The sequence below is a fragment of the Rutidosis leptorrhynchoides genome, chromosome 7 (genome assembly GCF_046630445.1).
Source record: "Rutidosis leptorrhynchoides isolate AG116_Rl617_1_P2 chromosome 7, CSIRO_AGI_Rlap_v1, whole genome shotgun sequence".
NCBI classification, from domain to species: domain Eukaryota; kingdom Viridiplantae; phylum Streptophyta; class Magnoliopsida; order Asterales; family Asteraceae; genus Rutidosis; species Rutidosis leptorrhynchoides.
In genome coordinates this window covers 26,128,777-26,135,616 of record NC_092339.1, presented here as the reverse complement: position 1 = coordinate 26,135,616, position 6,840 = coordinate 26,128,777, and the positions used below count along the sequence as shown (strand labels likewise).

At 34.2% G+C, this 6,840-nt stretch overlaps 1 long non-coding RNA gene across 2 annotated transcripts; it reads left to right on the top strand.

Moving 5' to 3' along the window:
* The first annotated feature begins 2,133 nt into the window (after positions 1–2,133).
* LOC139858430 (uncharacterized) lies at positions 2,134–4,206 on the top strand. 2 transcript variants are annotated; one of them, XR_011762947.1, is made up of 3 exons: positions 2,134–2,833; positions 2,955–3,046; positions 3,587–4,206. It is a non-coding gene; the product is annotated as an uncharacterized lncRNA (long non-coding RNA). The 2 variants fall into 2 exon arrangements; XR_011762946.1 differs by having other exon boundaries at positions 2,134–2,837.
* Positions 4,207–6,840: the final 2,634 nt, after the last annotated feature.

Sequence of the window (6,840 nt, the reverse complement as noted above, 5' to 3'; positions counted from 1 at the left end):
GAAGAAACTACGACTAAAACAAGATCGGGTATGCGAAGCTAGTTTAGCTACGAAAATATTTGGAGAAAAATTAAATTAATCATATATTTCTAGTTAATATGATATTTCATATATATTTACTTATGATTTGATTTTATATATTTCAGGACCACCCGTAAACAACACGAGAAGATTAATCATAAGACCTCATGATTGTACGCAACACGTCATTTGACAACACGGTACTTTATGTACGCAACACGTCATTTGACAACATGGTACCATGTGTCAAGATTAATTCTGATCAATACGAATACGATGGGGTCTTTATTTATTTTATTGAGCAACTAATTGTGGACCACTAACATCGGACTGCTAACTACGGACTAAGAAAATATTAAAAGTATTAAAAGTATATATATATATATATATATATATATATATATATATATATATATATATATATATATATATGTAACGATTACTTAAAAAGAAAATATGTTGATATATTATATATATGGTTAGGTTCGTGATATCTATCGGAGACCAAGTCGTGATAAATACCTTCAAGGCAAAAGTGAGTATATAGTCCCACTTTTAAACTCTAAATATTTCGGGATATGAATACATGCATTTTATGATTTACGTTATGGACACAAGTGATTAAAAATATATATTCTACGTTGATTTGTACCACTGGCATACTTCCCTGTAACTTGGTAACTATTATTTACATGAGGTATTGTAAACGCGAATCCTGTTGATAGATCTATCGGGCCTGACAACCCCAACCGGACTGGACGACCAGTATTCAACGGTTGCACAGTACTTCGTTTCGGTGACTACACTTGGTACGGTGTAGTAAGATTTCATAATAAAGGGAATATGCGACGTTGATTAAATGTTAAGTATGGTTATCAAGTGCTCAACAACTTAGAATATTTTTATTAAAACGTTTATATATGAAATCTTGTGGTCTATATTTATAACGCTGCCGGCATTAAACCTATATCTCACCAACTTTATGTTGACGTTTTAAGCATGTTTATTCTCAGGTGATAACTAAAAGCTTCCGCTGCAACATGTTGAATTTAAGCAAGATCTTGAGTATGCATATTTGTGTCAAAAATAAAACTGCATATCGGAGGATTTGTAATGTAAAATATGTTGGAGATCGTATTGTTATTATCACATGTAAAGTTTGTAAGTCTAAGATTATCGCTAAACGATAATCATTATTAAGTTGTTTAAATCTTGTATTTGTAATAAAAGATATGGTTTGTATTGTAAAAACGAATGCAGTTTTTGAAAAATGTCGCATATAGAGGTCAATACCTCGCGATGAAATCATATGTTATTGTATTCGTCCTTATGGTTAAGGTCGGGTTATGACATTATTTGACACCACCTGCTAGCAACTTCACTTTTCACTTCTTGCCAGCAGCTGCTTTTACTGTAGGCGGTATCCAAGCTTACTAATTGACACCACCTGCTTAATACTTGTTGCTGCATTACACGTGTTGTTCACCAATGAGTTCTTATAAACAACACCACCGCATCAATTAACAAATCCAATTTCTAATTTGGTCAACAAGAAGAACAATCGGTATCCACTTGCAGCGGTGACCTGTACAACGAACCGTTCGGTCGAATTTTTCTTGCTCACTCCGATCGCTCGCCATTATTCATCAGGTAATTATATGTTGATTGTTAAAATATGAGGCTTTTGACCTCATCAGTATACAGGGGCGAAAATGATAGGGGGCGGGCACCCCAGTGGATTTTTTTTTTTTGTAAAAATTTTGGGTTTTTCGACTTTGACCCGGGTGTTATTTTTTTTTGCCACAAAACCTACATATTTTGCCTCAAAACCTTCAAATTTTGCCCCAAATTCTCTAACTTTTGCCTCAAAATCTTCAAATTTTACCCCAAAATCTTCAAATTTTGTACAAAAAAGTTGCTACTGTTTAAATTTTTTTTTTACTCATGTGAAAAAAATTCTAGTTTAGCCTCTGTCAGTATACCTAAACTTGAACAGTTTAGCTGAAGCAAAGTTGACATAATCGTTAATGATATCCATTAATCCAGAAATCCAAAAATTATTTAGCAGATACTTTATGTAATCGCTTTATTTGATTCAGTATTTTCTATATTGTTGTTGAAATAAAATAATGAATCATTTTTAGGTCATGTTCTATATGTATACTTCAAGATAATTTTTTTGTTGATATTGATAAGATTATTGTTGAACCCTAGAAGGAGAGAACAGCCAAGGTATCATAGTACCTTCTTACAAGTACATTAGAGTATAATTGTTTGCTTAAGAATTTGTTTGAAATGGAGATAAATTTTATTCATATATGATGAATTTTCGTCTTTTTGCAACAACTTTGATTGTTCTTTGAACTTTATTAAAACTATACTCTATGCATACCAGTAAATATGTTACAGTGAAAAAAGAGATTAATGATACTCTATGAAAGGCTTTTTAAGTTGGAAGGAGATGTGAAGAGTTATATATTTAGTGTAAGTTTTCTGTAGTGCATCGATTTCAAGTTATAATTTGTATAAAAAGGTAAGTTCATGCTGAACTGTTGACCCAGGTAGAGATAGAAAATTGGTTAGTTTGCTCGAACAAATGTCGGAGGTTAGTACGCTCAAGGTTAGTTTGCCTTTATCAATTAAATTGTTATGTTGTTTTAGTTTGATAAGGGTTCTTTTTTTATCCAACCTACGTCAGTACCTTTTAACTTTTATGTAAGATTGTTGATACTCCAGACTGCAAATATTCTCTCACCAAAAAGAGGGGTTCAACAGTTTCAATTATTATAACATGATGCTACATGGCTTAGATGTATGTAAATTAAAGTATATGCTTTCTTTTGCGTGTGAATTTACTTCCCATCTCAGGTACCTGCTAAAAGTTATTTTTTTGATTGTAGGATTTTCGCTTTATGTATTTATTTTTTGTGCAGTGGGTTACTCAAACAGGCTAGCTTAACCATATTGACTTGTAGATGACAAATGGTTGACTAATCTCGCCTGCAACGGATTCGTAATTTGTTTTGTGAGTCTTCTTTAGTTTAACTCTTGTTATGCATTTGCTGTTTGCATCTTTCAATTTGTCCGCTACGATTGATTAGTTTTCTAACTTTGAACAAACTAGCTATGAAATCAAAAGCATCAAATAGTGCGTATGCTTCACATCGTACAATACAGACCCGCATTAAAAGTATAAACAAATCAATCAATTTAGAAGCATAATATCAGCCGTACATGTACTATTCCTTTTGTGATAACTTAGATAGGCCAATAAGAAATGATACCGAAATCATAAGCAAAAGAACATACACAAAACACCAGAGAATCAATTATAAGATGGAAAAATAAGAGGCGTGGGATGAGCTCAACTAATGTTCACGAACAACCGCAAACATATGTTGAAATTAATAAGATTTTAGACTTGCCCGAGTCTTCAAATCGGCCAGCGTTCACCTTAAATGAAACCCTGGTTCGTGAACCTTATATGTTGTTATCATATATTATATGATACATTATGTAGAATAGCGTTAAATATTATCGTTCTAATTATTTTTGCTACCAACAGGTGGTCAGAGATCCGGATTACGTGATCCATAAAGGAATGTTCACCCTCATAGATAAGGTCTATTTGCGTTTTCAATTCGCTGCAACTTATACACATGATGCGCATTTTCCAGTATCGTATTACATGTGACGGCTGTCACTCGGGACAAATTCATAAAACAGAGAGAGGCCAAATTAGAAAATTTGATTGCAGCCACCTCCCCATGGGCAAACTGTTCTCATTATGGTGCATTCATGTTCTACTCTGAAACTAACAACTTTCGTTGTTCATGTGGGCGTGTTGTGGTAACGACTAACGATCTTCCACATGAAATAAAGCAACTCTTGGCGTCGACATCAAAAGAAGCAAAATAGTTCAAAACATATATTAGGACGTACAAACAACAAATCAGATAGCAACACTAACAAGCGGAACAATGGAATATACACATTCATAGTGCAAGGACAGGTTTATCATTTCATTAACTATTTGATTCCTCAAAAATATAACGCAAGAAATCACCCGTTGTATTTCCACAACACTGAGCATGAGTAGATATAATCATCATCGTAAGCTGCTTTGTACTAAAACTGAAATGTGTCAATCCACCTTCTACCATCAACATACCACGTGTTTTGATCATTTTTTTTTTTTTTTTTTTTTTTTTTTTTTACGAGGAACCCCACTATGGGCCAGAGCACATTGCCCCCCCACCGCAGGTAAACCCCGGGTAAACGGCAAGCCAGCCCTCCACCGCTACCAGGTAAGGCATTCTCCAGTTTGATCATATTTGTATGACACGTTATTGCGAAGATCTTTTAGAAGGCTGCCTCATCAGACTTGTCTTTGCATATCAAGTTTTTGTGCAAACAGTAATACTCTCGATCTACTTATCTAAATCTATCACTTTGTTTTTGGAAGTAGCTTACGAGGTATAACAAACAAATTGTTATGTTAGGTGTCTGAACGTAAAACAATTCATCAACTTTAGTTCAATAGCAACAGTACTTGTTAGTCAAATTATTTGAACTGCTACTTCATGGGCCGTGCATTATGCACGGCCAAGGACACATTAGTGTTATTTACACGAAGACTTAATCCCATTACCTGTAAGTCAGAGGGGTATAGGTGCACAAAAACCGGATCCGGACCGGATCCGGATTTAAAAAAACCGGACAAAAAAAATCCGGATTTTTCCGGATCCAGTTCCGGTTCCGGATCCGGTTCTCGGGGTCGATTTTTTTTCGGATTTTTTTTCGGAATCGGATTTTTTTCGGATCTCGACCGGATTTTTTTCGGACTAAGATCTTTGTCGGATTTTGTTTTTTACTGGTTATATTTTTACCGGTTCGATTTTTATAACTTTTGAACAACAATAATATAATCAATATAAACAAAATATATAACGCTACAACAATTATAAATAATACAACAACATTTTTATTCAAATGATTAACCACTAAAGATAATATAAATAACAATAACAATACATTTATTTGAACGATACAAGTTACAACTATAAGTATACAAAAGTTAATACATTATTCGAGCTTCGGCATGGCCATCACCCGATAATGTATTACGAGCAAAGTATATTGAGCTTCGGCATTGCCATCACCCATTATACATTACTCGACTACTCGTCTTGCCTTCGTCGTTCGAAATAGTCTTCACTTGCTTCAAATTCGGGGTCATCAACCGCAAATGTTCGTTGGTAATTTGCAATATATTCTTCCATGTTAATGGGATCATATTCACCTTCCTCCACTTCGGTCTCGGTATTTCCTTCGGTTGATGAAGGTGATAATCCCGCTTCTATTTCTTCCATCTCTATAAAATCTTCAACGTCATTATCTAACGGACATTCTAATGACGTTTGATCTTGTATCCTATCTACCCCGTCCAAATAATCCTTCAAACATACGCATACTTCCACGGCTTGGGGGGTAAGTCTTGACCTTCTTTCCGAAATAATTCGACCGCTAAGAGAAAAAGCCGATTCGGAAGCTACGGTTGAGGCTTGAACGGCTAATAAGTCACGAACCATAGCGGATAATATTGGATAGGTGTCTTCTTTTGTTTTCCACCAAGCCAAAACATCAAAGTTGTGAAATTGTTCGGGATTCATGTTTAGTGCAAAGTTTCCAATTTTGTAATTTCCCAACTCGCTTGTGGGTGCCGATGTTCGGGCACGTTTTGAAGCGTCTTCACGTAATTGGTTAAAAAGAGTAATATTAAGGTCTCGGGCCCTTCGAGAAGATGATCCGCTCTCAAATTGGTCAACAATTGGGTTTGATTGTCGACCATAAGTTGTTGCATAAATTGAAAATAATTGCTCAAAGGTGTCATTAAATGCGAATATTTGGTTGTTTATATAGTTGGGTTCGGCGTCTTCGGGACCATGAATACAATCCAAATTTTGATATATTGTTGTCATCAAAAGTTCCACCCCACTAAAATTGATTTTCGGGTCAACAGCGGCCGCAAATAAAAAAACTTTGGGTATTGTTCCAAAATATTTTTTTAGTTTTTTTCTTATGTGAAAAACGGTTTGTCTAAAAATACGATTATTTGAGTTCGCAAATTCGTTAATTTTTTCCGTCATTATATAAAGTTGTTGTAAAACTAGTGAGCTAGTTGGGTAATAAACACCCGAAACTTTTGTCGTTGCCTCTTTAAAAACTTGTAAAAAATTTGTTAATGCTTCCAAGTCATCCCATTCGTCGTTATCAATCGGTTCGGAATATCCCTTTCTAATTAGTCTATTATTAAAACCGATTAAAGTTTCTTTTTGTCGTAATATATTTTCAAACATAAGACAAGTAGAATTCCACCTAGTATTATTATCAAAATAAGGACCTAACCAAGTGCCATTACAATTTTTAACAAAATTTTTATAGTTTTTATGTCGTTCGTTGCTCGTACGATATATCGTTACTAATAATTTTCTAAATTTATCTTTTAACGAACTACAATAAGTTAAACAATCTTGAACGGCCAAGTTTATAATATGAGCAACACAACGTGTATGTATAAACGCACCATTTAAAACCGGTTGCATTCGTATTTTTAACATATCCATGGCACTAGTATTATTAGAAGCATTATCTAGCGAAATAGTAAAAACTTTATCGATTAAATTATATTCAGTCAAAGTGTCTTGTATAATTTTTCTTAAATTATTACCATTATGCGGATAAGCAAATAATTTAAAAGCGATAGTCCGTTTCATTAATAACCACGAATCGGGATGGAACCAATGAGCGGTAACGGCT